General features: G+C 38.1%; 1 long non-coding RNA gene across 2 annotated transcripts in view; it reads right to left on the reverse strand.

Moving 5' to 3' along the window:
- The window catches only part of LOC129689424 (uncharacterized), an 85637-nt gene that overhangs the window by 44924 nt on the left and 21647 nt on the right, over positions 1-19066 (reverse strand). For both annotated transcript variants that reach the window (XR_008722101.1, XR_008722100.1), the window contains exon 2: positions 7488-7607. This is a non-coding gene — a long non-coding RNA (uncharacterized LOC129689424). The remainder of the gene's footprint in view (positions 1-7487; positions 7608-19066) is intronic.

The following is a 19066-nucleotide window of genomic DNA, read 5'->3' on the forward strand; positions in this document are numbered from 1 at the left end:
TATTCACATGAGGACGGAGTTCATCTTGTTCCTTTGTGGCCTTGTAGGGAAGTCCAATCACAGGGGAGTATTCAGAAAGCAGGCAAAATAGTCTGTGTCAGAGATAAGCCCCATGCCTCTAACTAGTGAGCTGACACGAAGCCTAAGATGTCCATTGGACTTATCTTCTTGAGGTCTGAGCATTGTAGTATGTCTATCCTCTAATAAATGACTAAAATCTGCTTATACGTGAGTATATACCATGGGTCCAAAACATATGATTATTAAAAAATTAATAAATAAAATAAATACCAACACACCAAATAATTCCAATTAAAAATGGGATACTGAGCTAAACCATTCTCAACAAAGGAATCTTGAATGGCAGAGAAACACTCAGCATACGTAGTTATCAGGAAAATGCAAATAAAAATGACTTTGAGATTCCATATCATACCTGTCAGAATAGTCAAGAACAAAAACTCAAGTGACAACACATGGTGGCAAGGATTTGGAGAAAGGGGAATCCTCGTCACTGTTGGTGGGATTATAAACTTTTACAACCCCTTTGGAAATCTATCTGGCACTTTCTCAGAAAAGCAGGACTAGTGCTACTTCAAGATCCAGCTATATTACTCCTGGGCATATACCTGAAAGATGTTCCACCATGAAACATAGGACATTTGATCAACCATGTTCATAGCAGCTTTATTTGTAATAGACAGAAACTGGAAACAGAGGTACCTCAACTGAAGAATGAATAAAGATTCTGTGATACATTTACACAATGAAATACTACTCAGCCATTAAAAACAAGGAGATCATGAAATTTGCAGGCAAATAGATGGAACTAGAAAAGCTCATCCTGAGTGAAGTAACACAGTCTTTGGCATTTCTAACAAAAAGAAAGTCCTTAGTTCAAACTAAGAACTGGTCCCTGAGTGTCATCAGGAAAGCTCTACAACAGTGGTCCCCTGCTATCACTGGACCACTGGTCATCCGTGCAGGCTGTCTGGACCACTGGTCATCCGTGCAGGATATTGGGCTTCACTTGAAGCAGAGACTCTAGGGAAAAGCTGAGCAGTCAATATTTTCACAAACATTTTGAGAAGTTTTGGGAACACCAAACTTTGGGGAACTCCGGACTAGAAAAGTCTGAGATAGTGCCTTTAGCAACAAAGTTGCTGGAAACTGCTTCCCAGTCCATCATTAAACCAAATTGTAATTTCTTTTTGATGTGAACTCATTCACTATAATTTTTTTTTTTCTAATCAGGAGACATCTAATGGCAGGCAAAAAGTTCTCATATCAATGCATTCCTTTTATTTCACATCATGTTAGTTACTACCAGGGAAAGACCCCACAGCAATTTAACAAATTATGTGACATATCAAAACAAAGCACAATCATTATAGACTCTTCATAAAGAAAAGAGTGTGGTAGAGTCATAATGCCACTTCATGTCTAAATCTTGACACTACAGATCTACATCTGTAAGTCCTGTGATGTTACAGTTAACTCATGAATGGATTTGAGTCAAGGTCCTGCCTTAGCATATAGCTAAGGGCTATCTCACTGTACATGGGTCTGGGTGTCTCAGTAAAATCTCAGACTGCACACACATAAAACACCGCTAAAGTCCACAGCCCAGTTTCTAAACGAAATGGATAATCATCTATGTAACCCTATGTACCCATAGGGTTTGAATTTGAGTTTGAATTTACTGCCTTCACCTCACCTGGGAAAGGCCATAAAGCAGAAAACTACAAAAACTTTAGAAAAGTTGGCAAGTACTAAAATGAACAAAGAGAAAAATCAGCTTTGTCACACAGGTGCACAACGGGAGGCCACAGCACCCACACATTATACATGTACACACACACATGCACACTCACTCACTTGACAATTATAACCTCACTTAGTAAGGTAACAGACCCAGATTACTCTTGTAATATTTTTGTTCATGTGAGCTCAAACTAAGATATAGCATCTTGGTAATGTTAACTAATTTTTGAAAAGAACAAATTAAGACCATAGACTTTTTTCCCTGTCATCAAAGATCATTTTCTTTTGATGATTCATCTTCTTAGTTTCTATGTGAATATTACATTTTTATGTTTTTGCCAGTCAAAACCTCTGCCAGTATACAAACACACGCATGCATATATAGAAAGAAGCAAGTTTGTAATTTCTCTCCCACCTCCTTATTAGTTAGAAAGGACCAAGATTATCAATCCATTTCCCTAATGGTCCTACATGATCTCTTTAAATTTTCTTCATTGTTCACTATTTTATGTGCGTTCCCAAGAAAGCTGTTTAGTAATTGGATAAATCCCAAACTGATGACAAAGCACAATTAGGACCATGTTTGTAATTTCAGTTTCACACAAATCATTCCAATTATTTCCATTGTCAAAAACTGTGTTATGAAAACATATTACTATATTTAATGATAATATATGAGGAAAGTATTTCATTTCCAAATGAAGATGCATATTTTATTTCAGCCTAGCTGGGTACTTTGAATAGTTTTAAATAAAGCACTAAGTATTAGCCCATACTCGCTGACCTTTAATGGTCATATGTCATCAAGTGAGTAATGCAGGTGATGAACGCACAGCTGGACTAACAGTTTTACATAAACAGATAAAATACTGTCTTGCAGGGACATTTGTGTCATAGCTGTTCAGAAAACTGCTGGACATATAAAAATTCTATTAAAGTCATTGTGAAGATCTGATATAACTCATTTTATGTATAGATCAAAGAAGAAACCCAAAATATCTGAGCAGGTAGCTCTCAGCCAGGGAGAGCTTGTCTCAGAAGGACCTTTGGGTCTGTATGAATGCGAGGAGGGTGGAACTATGCCCAGCAGGCAGGAGCCAGAGCTGAGGAATCTCCCCATAAACAGAATTATCTGGATTAAAATAACAGTAGAGGTCAGGATGAGTGACCCTGACCTAGAGAAAAATAACATACTCTTCACTCAATATAAACTGGCCATAGTTACTATAATTTCTGTTACCCACATGGGAAATGAGAGCCTCCATCACAGTGGCATGGCCCCATGAGAGGAGTGAAATTCCCTCCTTTCTACTCAAAGCTCCACTCTAATTTCCAAGGCCTCCAAAGAGTTTCCACCCCAATGCAGAAAATATAGCTAATTGGTTTAGATTGGCAGGGAGTCTGCACTGAAGGTTTTGTTCTGTGCCGAGATTCTGAGTTATATATCTCATGCCCCAGGTGAGCGTACAGCTTTGCTCGTCATCTTCTTGGGAAAAGCAAGATGCTGCGTAGGATTGTGTGTGATCACTTTGATAGGGGAGTAAGATTCTTTATCTCCCTACAGTTTCTCAATTCAGAAGTATGGGCTAAACTGTACAGCCCAGTTTCTAAATGAAATGGACAGTGGTCTGTCTTCACCTCTCCGTGTGCCTTTACTAACTCCCAATAGCCCTGGAATTCATTCTCATGCATATAATTGGACCCTCCCATAGCTGTTCCCAAATCTCCCGACTAGAGATGCCATTCACTATACAGCATAATTTTAGTACATAAAATTAATACTAGAGAAACTCTGGTTTAATTCTTTTTTTAAAGCATGTGACTATAGAATTTCTGTTTTACTTAGATGCAGCCTCAGTTTGTGAGATGTCTGCCTGCATGAACAGCTAATAGCATTTGCTGGTGGAGAACCACTCAGAGACTATTATTTCATAAAAATATTCATGTTTCACTGAAGACACAGCCATCTTTAAGACATGTCAATCAAAACATCTGTAGAAGCATAACACCCTGAATTCTTAAAAACACCTTCGGCTTGACTTCTTAACCAAAATATAGTGTGGCAAGCTTTTTGGAATTAAGACATACTACTTGCCTAATTTTAAAAACTACACACTTTTGTGTGCTGATTCAAAATTACATTTTTCTTTCTAAAGAAATAATTTTCATAAGAATGCTAGAAAATTCATTAAGGGGTATAATTAAAAATTTAAGTCAAGGATGGTGACTAATGTATACAATCTTTTTAAAAATTATTTTATTATTTTTTATTAATTACACTTTATTTACTTTGTATAACCCCTGTAGTACCCTCCCTCCTCCCCTCCCGATCCTCTCTCCTCCTTCTCCACACATGCCCCTCCCCACATCCACTGAAAAGGGAGGTCTTCCTTTCCTTCCTTCTGATCCTATTAGGTCTCATCAGGAGTGGCTGCATTGTCTTCCTCTGTGGCCTGGTAAGACTGTTCCCCTCTCAGGAGGAGGTGATCAAAGAGCAGGCCAATCAGTTCATTTCAGAGACAGTCCCTGTTCCCATTACTATGGAACCCACTTGGACACTAAACTGCCATCAGGTACATCTGTGCAGGGGTTCTAGGTTATCTCCATGCATGATCCTTGGTTTTAGTATCAGTCTCGGAAAAGACCCCATGCCCAGATTTTTTGGTTCTGTTGCTCTCCTTGTGGAACTCCTGTCCTCTCCTGGTCTTACTATTTCCCGCTTCTTTCATAAGATTCTCTGCACTCTGCCCAATATATCTGGGCATAGGGGTCTTTTATGAGACTATTTTTTCAACCAAGGACCATGTATATATAACTTAGCACCTCTGCTCGGATGTAGCCCATGGTAGCTCAGTATTCAAGTGGGTACCCTAGTAAGGGGAACAGGGACTATTTCTGACATGAACTCAATGGTGGGCTCTTTGACGCCCCCCTCCTGCAAGGGAGGAGCAGCCCTACTAGGCCTCAGAGGAGGACTTTGCAGCCAGTCCTGAAGATACCTGGATAAACCAGGGTCAGATGAAAGGGAAGGAGGTCCTCCCCTATAAGTGGACTTGGAAAGGGACAGGGAGAGATGAGGGAGGGAGGGAGGGTGGGATTGGGAGAGAATGAGGGAGTGGGATACAGCTGGGATACAAAGTTAATAAACTATAACTAATATTTAAAAAAAAGAAAATGCACCAGCCATAAAGAAGAGGAAACTAACCAAAACTTAAAACTCCTGCCTTTCCAAAGAGGATGGACATCAGAAGAAGGAGAAAACAGGGAACAAGTCAGGAGCCTGCCACAGAGGGACTCTGAAAGGCTCTGCCCTGCAGGGTATTAAAGCAGATGCTGAGACTGATGTTTACAGTCTTAACACTCTGAAGAGAGAGAGGGGGGATGACCTTGAGTTTTTAGCCAACCTAGGCTCCAGAATAAGACATCGTCTCAAAAATCAACAAAAATTTTCAAAACTAGAATGTACATAAATATTTATTGGTATATATTTAATATCTTGTTTTTAAGCATTATGGCAATCATATCTTTCAGAATAAATTATATTTCCTACAGAATCCTAACAATGCTTCTAAAGGTAGGATGTACTGGTTTGTTTGTCATGCTTCTCCTCCTTATTCCCACAGCTGCCAGTTCTCATGGGGATATTCATAAATGAGAAAATGGGCTTTCATCTCACCCAGCTTAAAAAGACAAAACAAAACACAATGCTGAAACGAGAAAAGAATTCCCAAAGTTCTAATACAATTTACGTACTAACTTACCTTCCTTTCTTCTGAGTATCCTCCTGAGCAATCAATGTGAGCAAAAACCATCAGAACAGAACAGAAAAAAAACAAACAAATTGAAGCTGCATATGTGTCCAAAAGAAAATATTCAATTATGAGTAGAATTTTGTTGAGTTTCATGTGTATATAGATGTCAGAAGATAAAAGCCTGAAATCAGTTTGCTGTGTGAACAATATCCTCGGGCAATTTAAACATACACTCTTGTTTAAGTTGGACAGTAATTCCTATGTGCTGTATATATATTTTGATAAGTATGTTTCTCCTCAAACATTTCTACAGCTTTCTCTCTAAGTGTGTGTTTTCTTGATGTATACATGTGCAAATATGTAATTAAATTGATGGCCCTTTCAGGCTAGTTCGATGTCATAGGAGGTACCTTAAGGACTGCCTGCTTTCCACCTGATGATATGAGTTACAATGTACAGTTTCTACACTTTCCAGCATTTATATAATTGTGTTAGAGTCTATGAAACCAAGGATATTGCTAAATTATGAACTGAGAATTACAGTGTCCACCAGTACGTCCAGCGTATGTGCCTCTGGTCCACTGAGGAGTCTTTTAGATGCAGTGTCTTTGAAAAAATGTGCTTTGATTTTTAATTTTTTTATGTTTTATTTTTGTTTTCTAGGAGATCTCATCATGGAATGTAAGTCTGGGGGCTGGTAACTGCTGTTTTTGCTTTGTTTTGCTTTAAAGTAAGGAAACAGGAGGATGGAAAATCAAGTATGCACCTGTCAATAACTGGGATCCAATCAACTGTGAAGTGGGGTCGCAGGTATTGGGCCACGGGCACTTTGTGGGTAAAGCGTGGTGAGAACTCCCCACCATGCCACGTAGTACATTCTGAAATGGTGCGGTCTGACTTACCACCACCGGGGCCGTCTGCTCTTCCAGGCTTTAGGCTCCAGTAGCCATGTCTTCAGCCACGTTACTCTGGCAGTTGATTTTGTTGCCACCACAGAAGCAGAAATTATAGCCTTCAACCTTTCATTTCATCCCTCTAGTTCACCTATAACCCTCTAGCTGCAGTCTCTCTGCCGACTTAACACAAGTTTTTTTTTTGTTGTTGTTGTTGTTGTTGTTGTTGTTTGTTTGTTTGGTTGGTTGGTTCCAGGTGTGGAGGGGTGGTTTTACTAAAACCAAACAAACCAGCAAACAAAGCAAAAACTATTATAGCTTTGGGAATGTATTATACACAGAAAATTGTAGACAGTTCTGAGAATTTTGATGTAAGAATGAGAGAGAGAGAGAGAGAGAAATCACCCTGCTGGGAACATAAAATAGCACAGAGAACTCGTAGTAATGACCCTCATAATTGAGATTGTCATGTGTCTTATTAAAAGCCACCATTTACCTAGATGACTTTCTTGATAAAAATAGTACAATGCTTTACAGATTTTACACAAACATGTTTTTCAAAGCCTTGCTGATGTATTTCCTTGTGTACGTTGTTTGGTTGTGTCCTTCAAAGGGCTCCAAGGGTTACTTTTATATTTAAAAAGAGTGAAGATGAAAGCTGTTATTTGAATGCAGCTCTGCGTTCAGCGGCACCAGGATGCTTATTACAGCTGCCCTGATGAGACAGTGGGAGCAGCGCTTGCGACCACTCTCCTCCTGTGTGCTTAGGTGCTCTGGCTGCTGGCTTGCCTAAGTGAAGCAGCTTAGATGTAATGAAAGGACAGCAAACAACATAAATTATAAAAGACATCTGCTAACCAGAGCAAGAAGAGGGAGGAGAAAGGGGAGGGAAGATGTGAGAAACAGAAAGAGAGAGAGAGAGGAAGACAGAAACACAAATGTTGGGGCTTGTGCATAGAGACACAGGACAAAAAGAGAGAGGAAACTCTCTGTCAGAGAAAGAACAAAGTGTTTCCAGTGAGCTCAAAGAAATGACATACCTTAGTCAATTTCTAATTTTAGGGTACAACAAACCAACCTTTTTAAGTTCCTCAGAGATGTGTTCATTGCTGCGGCTCCTGCCCGACTGCCACTGAACATGCAGATGGAGCTGCCCTTCAGTCTCCTTCATGGATTTGCTGGCCCTTGTGTCCAGAGCCTATGCAAAACAAAAATAAAAAAGACCTTCTTTTGAACTCAGGCCAGGTCAAGCAGATTATCCACAGTGTTGTCTTACCCTTTTAAAGGGGTGACTTCCCACCCAGCACCTCACAGGGATTGCCTGCTTTTGCTATGCTGCATGTTGCCAGCTTCATGATTAACTTTGGCACCAGAGATCATTGAAATTCTCGACTGCCATAAATATAGCTTTTCCAATAACAAGAGGCCCTGGTAGAGCCAAGCTCAGGATTTTAGCTACCTCCAGCCTATGAATCAATTTTAAAGATTAGTTTTCTCTGGAATTTATTTTCTATACCAAGAGCATTAAAATATTTTTAAATGTTTCAATTATCAACAACATCTACTTGTATTCTAAAATATCTTAAACATATTAGTTTTGTTTTTTATCATCTCATTTTTCTGAAGATACAAGCTTACCTAGTGATAGCATGCTATTTTTATACTGTTCTTTCATCCTGTGGTCATTGTTCAAGTTTTAAGTTCTAAGGAAAAAAAATGCTGTGATTCAATAATGTGATTTGAATGTGCTTTCCATATTGAATTACAGAATTCTAGCAAATTAGAAAAGACAAAAAAGAAAACAGAATCCTCCAAACCAAAAAAAAAAAAAAAAAAAAAAAAAAAAGTTTTTTAATTTTGACTTACTGGGTTTACTTAGGGTATGTTTTTTTTTTTTTTCTTTAAATGTATTTCTATTATTTTTATTTCTAAAAACTGTGGTTGACTTTCTTCAATGATTTTTTTTAAACCTCACAGCTTGTCTTCTTCCTGGGATGGCCTGTTTTCACTGTCTTCTTGAGCTGAGCTCTGGGGCCTCTTAGGATGTAGCTAAAGAGAGGAGAATGACCCTGCTGGCTGGCAGTGGGAGGCAGAGCAGTGACCCCTCTGCATGTCCTCCTGGCAGAGGCCCCCGGGCATGGGGAGGGGCTGAAGAGGCTGGCTTTCTAACTGCAAGTTTCCCATTATGCCACTTTACTTCAGACTGTGTCACTACAGGATCCAGTACCATTAGTAGGGTAATGGTCAAGAGAAGACAAAGTCAGTATGAATGAGGAAACGTGTGGTGTATAGTCTAAGACACTTTAAACGTCAGGTTGCAGAATGTGGAAATACTATGCATTGTGCGGCAGTGTTCTCAACACAGAGCCGTAGACTGGGTGTGTCGACGAACGCAGGAGCGAGCTAGAACTGCCTAGCATACTGTACATCTAAGTCTTTCACACAATGTGTCACAGCCTTCCCCTCAGCACTTAAACATTTAGAACAGAGAGTTTCCTTCAGGGATTACTCTCTGAAAGTTAGTTACAACTTGCAAAATTCTTTATATTCTGGGCAGGAGAACTGAGATGGTCTCTAAGTAAGATTGCAAGGTGGCTGCACTGAGAATAAAAACTATGCTTCCAACCAAACTGCTGTTTGTTTCTGACAAGTATATTTACACTCAGGCAGGGTATTTTAATAGCACATGTGAAATATCAATTTTGCTAGTATTAAAACTATCCTTTAAAAGGCTAGTATTCTCCCCAGACTGAATATGATCCCTACAGCGTCCTGAAATGGGTATTTTTGTGAATAAAGAGGTTATATAAAATATTTTCAGTCTTAAGATTTACCTCCTCGTGGGAGGGGGTACAGCCTTGCCAAGCCACAGAGAAAGATGATGCAGCCAGCCTTGATGAGAACTGATAGGCCAGATAGAAGGGGAGGAGGTCCTCCCCTATCAGGGGACTAGAGAAAGGGCATAGGGGGAGATGAGGGAGAAGACTGCAGAGGGGATACAAAGTAAATAAATTGTAATGGATATGAATAAATAAATAAAAATTTAAAAATATTTACCCAATAGTCTCATTATCCTCTCATTATGATACCTCTTTTTGGATTCTGAAGTATTTTCTCTTTCTCTATGTCTGTCTCTGTCTCTCTGCCCTTCTTACTCTGATGTTTTTATATTTTAAAGAAATTTAAGAATATACTTTCTTATACCTTGAAAGTACAAAATGTGCTTGTTTTCTTTTTAAACTTGTTGTACGACTTTTTTTTTTTTAATTAAAACATCCCCAGTGCAATTTCTTGGTCTATTACCCCTGACAGCTACTATTAATTATGTTTTAACCTGTTAAGGGTTCACTTTCTTAGGTGTATTAAACTAAGTTTTCTGCAAACACCAAAGTCATCTTCTGAGTAGCAGGGATGGGAGTCCAGGCAGACAGGAAGAAAAGCAGAATCTTTCTCAGTAGACAGTCTTTCTTTGTCTCCCAACCGGCCTTTGCACCTACAAATTGCCTGGCATGATGGGGAGGCCCAGCAGATGGCCTTCGCTGTGGAAGCTAGGGCTCTGGGCCCACGAGAAACCTGCACGCTTGGCAAAACTGAGACGCCAAGGTTTCATGTCTAATAAAGTACTTGCTGTCTCTCCAGTAATGATATCCTGGGGCTGCTAGGAGGAGATTCTTTTCACAAGAAACATACTCACAGGAATTTAATACTATCTTGCTAAACCCTTTGATTCAATAAGGTTTAATTACCCAACAGTCGTCTATGATGAGGATCTCTTTACTAAGCTCATTCTTTTGCTTTCTTAACCACGTACTTCAGCAAATAAAATATCTTACCATTGGAGGTCGTTTTTTACAGACTGAAAATACTTTTAGGTTAAATAACATTTCTTAGGCATTTGAGCAAAATTTCAATCTTCAGAGCAACTGAGCCCCGCCTCTCAGAGACTGCACATATGTGTCAGCTTTCAATTTTTCTCACCAGTGTTTTACACATGAAATCTATTTTCCTTGAGAAAATGGAATCTTTGTGTCTTTGTCTAGAAGGCGCGCTGTGCTCAGGCGTGTTCTGGCAGGAACTGTGACTGCCAAGGCCCTGGGGGAGGGGCCTGGCAGTCATTTGTCAGCTGTCCTGCATCTGTAATTTCTGGCCACTCAGCACTATCACAGAGTCTTAGAAAGGGGGCTCGAAGGGTGGGGGAATGAGCTTGTCACTGATGAAAGCCAAACCCCGAATAACTGACTGATGTTGATGACCAAAGGGAAGGGGAGTATGAAAAACTTCTATTGAGCTTTAATGAAAAAGATTTATTTTTTTTTTTAGGTTTGGAAATGGCTAATTTATGAAATTACACATGGCAACACTCTCAGACCTCAGTCTAGAAAGGCCCTGTCCATACTGTGTTACCAATTTCACTGCTTTTACCTTGGCGAAGGATCCTGAAAGTATTTTAATTTTCCATCAGTGGCTTCTGGTTATTTCTGCTCTTACTCCCTTGTAACAAAACTGACAGCACAATTAAACATCTGCATTTTAAAAATGGATTTTTTTTTCTTCCCTGACTATTTTGCTTTGCTTCTAAAATTTCCAGATGTTTTGAGTTCTTTATGATTTTAATGTATGCAAATATATTTGTTTATCTTTTAGAGAGAGAGAGCAGAAGGAGGGGACAGCATGAGAGAGACAGGAACAGAGACCGAGAGACACACAGAGAGACAGAGACCAGATGACTCCATAAGAAAAACTTTGTAATAATATGTCAAGCATCAAATCTGTATTTTTTTCTCTTTGTAGATTTACATTAGAATAATTTTTGTCTCTTAGTTCTTTACTAATTTAACTAAATTTTACAACCTGTTTGTAAATTTACATCTCTCTGTCTCTTAACAGGGGAGAAAGCTTTCTCCAGATTCTGTCTTTTCATTTCAGTGAGAGATCAGAAGTTGCAGGGTAGGAGAAGAAATGATGTATTTCAACTGAGCTTCCAGCTTTATGGACACATTAAGGGAATGGTCGCTATGTGGCCTGAAGTGTTTGGACAGGAGTTACAGGAGTGTCCCTAACATTCTACAAAAACTTGTTTTCCATAATTAATAACAGGAAGCTGGTAAACAGACTCTTGCATACAAATGAATGCCAAACAGCAACATAAAGGGAACAGGGTAAGAAGCAATAGCAGTGTGTGGTACCCAAGTGGTTCAGACCAGAAATACGTAGGAGATATGTGCTCACACAATCCTTGGGAGTAAATGAATATTCATTTTCCTTCTTTACTGTTCAAACACATGCTTAGAGAATGCAGCCATTTCTCCCTCAGTATAACAATTAACACAGTGATCTCAGGCAAATGGCATGGTTAGTAGTTAGGCAGAAGAGTGGTGACAAGTAATTATGGAGGAAGACAATATATTTTAAAAATATTATTTTGAGATTTTTAAGGGCCATTCTCACAGAACCCTTTTGGAAATTGTAATACCTAGCAGGGGAATTTCTGTACATGTAAGGTGTTTGGGGAAGCGGGTGAGTAGATTTATGAGTCTAGAACTAAATGCATCATTAATTAGACAGATAACAGAGCAGGGCGATTGACCCACTTCTGCTCGGAGCTCTGGGCTAAGCTCTCTGAGAACTGACAGGTCTTTATCTTCTAATTGTATCAAAAAATGGGGACTGTCTGATCCCAGTCATGACCTTGAAAGCAGCAAAGGGATGTGGGGTGTCCCTGTCCTTAGAAATGCTGAATTCAATCCTGAAGTTTGAAGTTTCAAAAGCAGAACTAGCTGCTTAATTTGTTGAATTTTTATAGTGAATCATTTCTTCTCTTAACAGCAAAACAAAACAAAACAAACAAACAAAAACAACTAACTCCTGTAAGGAAGGTAATTACCCTAAAAATGTTAAATATAAGACTCAGTTCAATTAACGGTATATTTCTCCCTTTGTAAGATGAGGAGGAGAATAAGGAATTCTAGGAAAAGGGACAGTTTCATTTATTAGGTCATGTACTATAAGGAAAAATACCTTTTTCCCATTCTCTCAATGCAAAGCGTATCTCCACAGTGCCCTGGACCTACAGCCACATGCTTTGTTGGTCGCTCTTAACACACCAGACATGAGCTCCGGAAAGATGAGACCAGACAATGCTTTGCATTGCAGGGCATGTGTAATGCACAGGTACATAGCTGAGCCTGGAATTGAAAACCTTCTTACCTTGGCCAAACCTTCAGCAATTATATACATTAAGGCAGAGAAACTGTACTAAAAGTTAGTTGGGCCTAATTATTCTCGTGTGTCTCTCTGTGTAAAAAGTACACGTCTCAAAATTTATCTATCTAGCATCTACATTAACTGTGTAATTTGTCAGCAATGAAATGAGTATTTTAAAACAGTTGGAAAAAATAATATAGTTTTGTTGGAAAAACTAAGAAAAGAGTTTTGCTAAGTTAAAAAATAAGGATATAGGTTTGCTAAGTCAAGTTAAAATAAAAATCTGTAAAATTTTAGAGAGCCTAGAGGTAAGAAAAATATGCAAGAATATAAGTGATTATATTTGAGGTGTATTTTGTTAAGGATAATGTGGACAATGTACACTAATTGATTATTAGCAAAATTTCAATAGAGTAGCGTTCTCTGAGATCTCCATAGACAGAGATATAAAAGCCAGATTCACACTATTTTAAGTTGGAGTTTAGAAAGCATTAAATATGTTCCACTTGGTTTTTTAAAGCCCTGAGAAGCTTCCTAAGGATAAAATATAAAATATAAGTTTATTATTAAATATAATTCTACATTAAAACAAATGAGGGATTTAGGTATAGACAGGTTGTAAGCTGATTGCTATGTCTCTGGGTTTGTACATTCTGGCATGGGTGAAGGAGAAAAGGGAGGGAGGGCGAGAGAGAAAGGAGAAGAGGAGGAGTAGTTTTAATTTATTTTTACAGGATAACTCATTTGAAAGATGTTCATTTGTGAAAATGATTTGTCCTAAGGAATAAGTAGGTCTGTGAGTCAAAGTGTAACCAGAGCCACCAAGACCCAAGACCTTGTCAGGCTCATTTCTTGGGTTCGAGAGAACCGTTGATGGTGGTGAAGAAGAACATTTCTTCCTGTCATTTATTCCATCAGAGCATAATGGCTAGTCCCTAGAAGGGTCTAACAGGGACAACTCAGTACATTTGAAAAAGAGAACAAGAAAAAGTCTTATGCATTACTGTCACACAGGAACCACGTCAATGGTGGAGGAAAGAATAAGAATTTAGTAGTGGCTGTGACCTCATCATTTTTAGGAACCAGCTTAGTCTCCAGGTGAGTTCCAGGGCAGCCTGGAGTGAGAATCTGTCTCAGAACAAAAATAAATCATAAATAAAATAAATAATAAACAAAATTTGTGTTAGTTCTGAACAATGATATATAGAAGAAAACAATATTATAAGGATATGAGGTTCAATACTATGTGTTGCCCCATTCAAATATTCATATGAAAAGGGGGTTTGGGTATAGCTCACTGGGCGATGACTGATGGGAATATGCAACACCCTTAGCTGAAGAACTAAGATCCCTAAAGCCAAGTCCTAATTCAGGTCTGGGGAAATGATCTCAGTTCAGTCTCAAACAAGATGGACACCAGAGTTTCACTCTCCTGTTTGCTTGCCCTGCCAGTGTGTGACAGAAGGCCGCTCTGTCTTGTCTTATATTTTTCTTCTACTTTCGTGTTTTTTGGTACCCTGTTTCAAAAACACTGAGAATCTGCTTCCTGAGTCATGTTTCTGCTATTTAGTCACATACAAATTTTCTTTAATAAGCATTTGAGAGAGCTAAAAATGAGTATAGAAGGAAGCTGGCAAAATTAACTTTAGCAACAAGGTGGCACATCTGTTATAAGATGAACTCGTGGCACAAGCCAGAAGGCTTCTGTGTTCTGGCAACTATGAGGGGGAATTGGTGCAATCCTCTCTAACAGAAGTCATGGAAGAACAGTGAAACAGCAAGCACTGTGGTGTATTTCTTTCAGATCTCCCACAGTTTGGACATTCCCTTCCTGTTCCTTCTGAAGATTCCTTATCGTCAAGCACACATCTAAGACTGTCTCACAGCCCCCACATAGGGATGCTCTTTCAAATTCTGCAGGCCCTTTTGTCTTGTGTTTTTGTGTACTTTAATGAGCACATCCCTGTACATTTCCTGTCATTGTCATTTTTCCAAACACTGTAATCTGTAATACACATTGAGTCTACAGGAAGAAAACATGTTATTTTGTTAATAACGTGCTAGCAGCAGAAATTATTAAGATCAAGGAGTAATTTTTAACATCTTTCAATCATAAACAAGTGATGGTTGTAATGGACCTGCAATGAAGTAACAATTAAAATTTTACAGACAGTATAATTATAGGTCAGGAATGGACACATAAAATGTTATTAAATATCAGAATATCACAGATTTTTCCCATGATAAATAACAGAATCTACTCAAGATATACTTTTAAAAAATTGCCTTATAATCAGAGCCAGACAGTAAAGTATCATTGTTGCCAATCAATATTTTCTTTCTCTTTCCTCTTTCCCACCATTTACAAAGATAATCAACTCCACTGTGCCACACTTGAAAACTTATGTTTATAAATTCTAATTTTAGAAAATAAAACTGTAGCATTTGTGTCAGTTGCTTAACAAGTATCCATAACAACCCCTACCAATAATACATTTTAAAAAGCTAATTGAAATTTGTTTATTTTGTTAACAAACATCTATAGACATTTCAGAAGGCAATCCTAACTACAAGTTGTTTATTAATGTTATTATTATTACCTAAGTAAGAAACATGAATGTTGTTTTAAAAAAAAAGTCCCAACTTTAATGAACTGTGGATTCTCTGAATAGTCTGTAGGAAATCCAAATGCACATGATTCATCTCAAATTTTACTTGCTGCCTGGTAAATGATTTGTTGAAAACGTATTCTCACATGAGATGCTCGTTTTCCTCGGCAGAAAATGAGAGAATGCGCAGCAGCTCTTGAATGGAATGGGCCTGCACCCTTCTGCGTGGGAAGCTGCGGATCTGGAGTTCTCAGTTCCCTTCTCAGGGTGATAGCGGCATGTCTCCTCCCACCTGGAGACAACTGCAGGCAAAACACATCTGCCTGTTTCCAGAGGTTCTTCGTTCCCTACCTAAGTACCAATCACTCTTAAGAACAGGCTGTGTGCCCGTTTATTCGGAAAGTTCTATTTCTTCCCTGGTTATCACATTTCACAGGGTAGGAATAGTCATCTTTAGGTATTTATATCTAGGAAGAGAGATTTATTGGAAGACAAAATTCTGCCTTCCCTCTCTGATTTATTGTAAACCTTCTCCTGAATTTTTGGTAGGACAGAGTGAGAGAATGGAAGTCAATATATGAGTGTAAGTCCTATAATTCTAGAGTAAAAGTTACTTTGTTAACAATGTTTAAAGCAAAATCATTAAAAATGTATTTCATTTTATTTATTTAGTCATAAATGTTTTATTATCTGTCATGTAGCATTATCTTTTAAAATGTAATTTTTAGTAACACTGAAGATTATAGCAGAGATTAACAACACATTATATTTACAAAGATTTCTTAATTTATGTTATGTTACTGGTGTCCCATCTGTAATCTAAGAAGTCATTGTCCATGGCTTGATATCCTACGAGAAAATATCTTTTATGCTTGTTGTAAACTTAATAAACTTAAATATTTAAAGTATTTGTGGTTTTAAGAGATAGAACATTTTAATGGGATTGGAACATGCTCCACCCTGGGCCTTAAGAATATTACTACATTCTATTGTCATTCTCTGTACTCACTGGAATCAGGAAAGAAAATATTCAGCTGTCCTATACTCTTTTCAGATCATATAAAATTTGCAACAATGGTTAAAAACGTGCCTGAATTTCATGAATATTATCTCCAAAAAAAAGCAAAAAACAAAAAACAAAAAACAAATAGAATTGAGCATTCATAGCTCTGACAGAACAAGTTATGACAAACTACTTTTTAGCAAATTTGTATGCATCTACTGTCATGCCTGGCTCTTAGTAACAAAAAGCACTGGATTCCCTTCAATTCACTATGGAAGCACTAAAGAGAAAGCACATTTCCACTAGAATAAAACTGACGCACCTTGTAAACAATAGGATTGTACACAGAAATATTCAGTACAGTCTGGCTCTCCTAGCTGAGGGTGCACCCTCCACTGATGAAGTTCCTGTATTCCAGAGTAGTCCTCCTCCACCAAGCTAAACAGAAATAACTAAGAGCTGAAGAAAACAAGAATTTCCTGCTCTTCTGTCTCCCATACTTACACACTTCCTTTAATCAGTGATTCAAGCAATACTAAGGGCAGTGTTTATCTTAAAAACAAACAAACAAAAAGATTAGGAGGAAAACACCCTAAAGGGAACATCAAAACACATCATTACTAAAGCAGAGAAGAGGCTAAAATTGTTACTGAACACTTAAAAGATGCGTACTTTTACTTTAAGAATTAGCTATTAGAGGCAGGAGTGGTGGCGCACGCCTGGAATCCCAGCACTGGAGGAGGCAGAGACAGGCAGACCTCTGTGAGTGTGAAGCCAGTGAGTCCAGGGAAGCCAGGGCTACACAGAGAAACCCTGTCTCGAAGAACAAAACAAAACAAATAAGCCACTGGTAAGCATCATTACATAATTATTTACTTCGTATGACCAATGAAAAAGGTTTGTTTTTGTTTAGTTTTGTTTGTTTTTGTTTAGGGTTGGGTTTTTTGTTTGTTTGTTTGCTTTTTGGTTTTGTATTTTGCTTTTTTTTTTTTTTTTAAGTTTATGGCCTGGTTAAATTGAGCTTCATGGATTAGTTTAAAAACAGGGATTGTGTCCAACTGTCTGATACTCTTTTTCTTGGCTGAGCAAATGAAGGCTGTGAATGGTGCATACTACATGGAGTTTCCAGAGGAACAGGCTGTGAGAAAGAATGAAGTGAACGTTTGACTCAGGAGGTGGAGAGTGTGCGTGAGTCAGATGAGCACTGGGGTAGTGTGGGAAATGAACACTGTGGGGGGAAAATGACTCACATGTGTGAGGGAAAGACGCTAGTACTAGTCTATACATTTCCTGAGTAAAACTGAGCAACTATATCATGTTCTAGCATGGCAAACACCAAAGTGACTAAGAATTATTACAATTTTATTCAAGAATAGTAAGGAAAAAATAAGCTCTAACTCTATTGTTCTAACAATATGCATTTTCTAGTACGATAAGGTCATTATAATGGACTATTTTGGTGAATTTACTGACTCAAGTGTTCAAGAAATGCATGGTTGGTTAAAGATGTATTTAGGGACAAAATGTATATATGTCCATGGTTAATGTGTCAGAATAAGCAAATATGTCACTGACCAGATGTAGCAATAAACTTATATTTTAGCAGTTAGCAATACTAACAGCTAACGACTTGTTAAGTGTATCTTTGGGTATCCTTTAATGACTGTAAACTTGAAACACACATATTTGAAGCTCAAGTAACACAGAAAACACAGCTCACAGAGACTAAGCATTGTCCCTGTACAGAATGTTCAAATGATTGGCTGTGCATTCGTTTTCAGTATTCAGAATCCAAAACATAGTTGAAAATCATTATGCCCATCTTCTCAAAACAAATTAACAGTTGTTTATGAAGCCAGTCATTTAAAATTCATTTTCCCTAACTCTGCTAAAAATACTTTACACATTGAATCGAATCTCTTCTTGGATATGTAGATATGCAGAATAAAAACACTGGAAAATTGTTAAATTCAGTGGACAGAACAGTGGCCTTGACACTCTGGGATCTGGCTTGAGTTGTGCACAAAGCATGTCACCCAGGCCTCTCAGAGAGCTGGTTTAATCCTGACACTGAGCAACCTGGAGAGTAAGTCGGAGAATAATTATCCTATGAATATAATACAATGGAATATTCTCATAAAGACACTTTTTAAACCTATATAGGGTTTAACCTGACTATGTACAGGTTATGAGGAAAAATTAACCCTTACTGCCAATTTAGCTATATCCAGGCTCCAGCTACTTCTCACCATTTCCACTGCAATTCACCACCACAGGAACAACAGAGTGAGTTTCAGCACATTGTTGCAGGTGGGCTTCGGGCGTCACCCTTACTCAACCCCTCTGGACGTGTTCTTCAAGCAGCGGTCATGACATCTGTTGACACTAAAGAGAACTCACACAAACTACTCTTCAAACTCTTCAGGAGCTTTAAAATAAGATTCCAAATCTTCACCATGGCTATAAGCATCCTACAAAACCTGCCCACCCCACTTCTTCATCGCACCTCTTATCACCTTCTTCCTAGGCACTCTGTTTTGACTATGATGGTCTCTTTATTCTTCCTCATGCATCATAATGACATTTGCAATTCAGGGCATTTATAGTTCTATGTCACTGGTCTAGAAAGATCTTCTAAGTTGATTTTTTTCCCAAACTCTGTCATTCAAGACTTAGGTAAAATACTTCGGTACATCTTTCTTTTTTTATTTTATTTTATTTTATTTTATTTTATTTTATTTTATTTTATTTTTATTTTTTATTTTATGTTTCTTTTTAATTACATTTTGTTAACTCTGTGTCCCAGCTGTATCCTGCTCCCTCTTTCCCTCCCCAACCCCA

The sequence above is a fragment of the Psammomys obesus genome, unplaced genomic scaffold (assembly GCF_907164565.1).
Source record: "Psammomys obesus unplaced genomic scaffold, mPsaObe1.curated_primary_1811, whole genome shotgun sequence".
Classification (NCBI taxonomy): domain Eukaryota; kingdom Metazoa; phylum Chordata; class Mammalia; order Rodentia; family Muridae; genus Psammomys; species Psammomys obesus.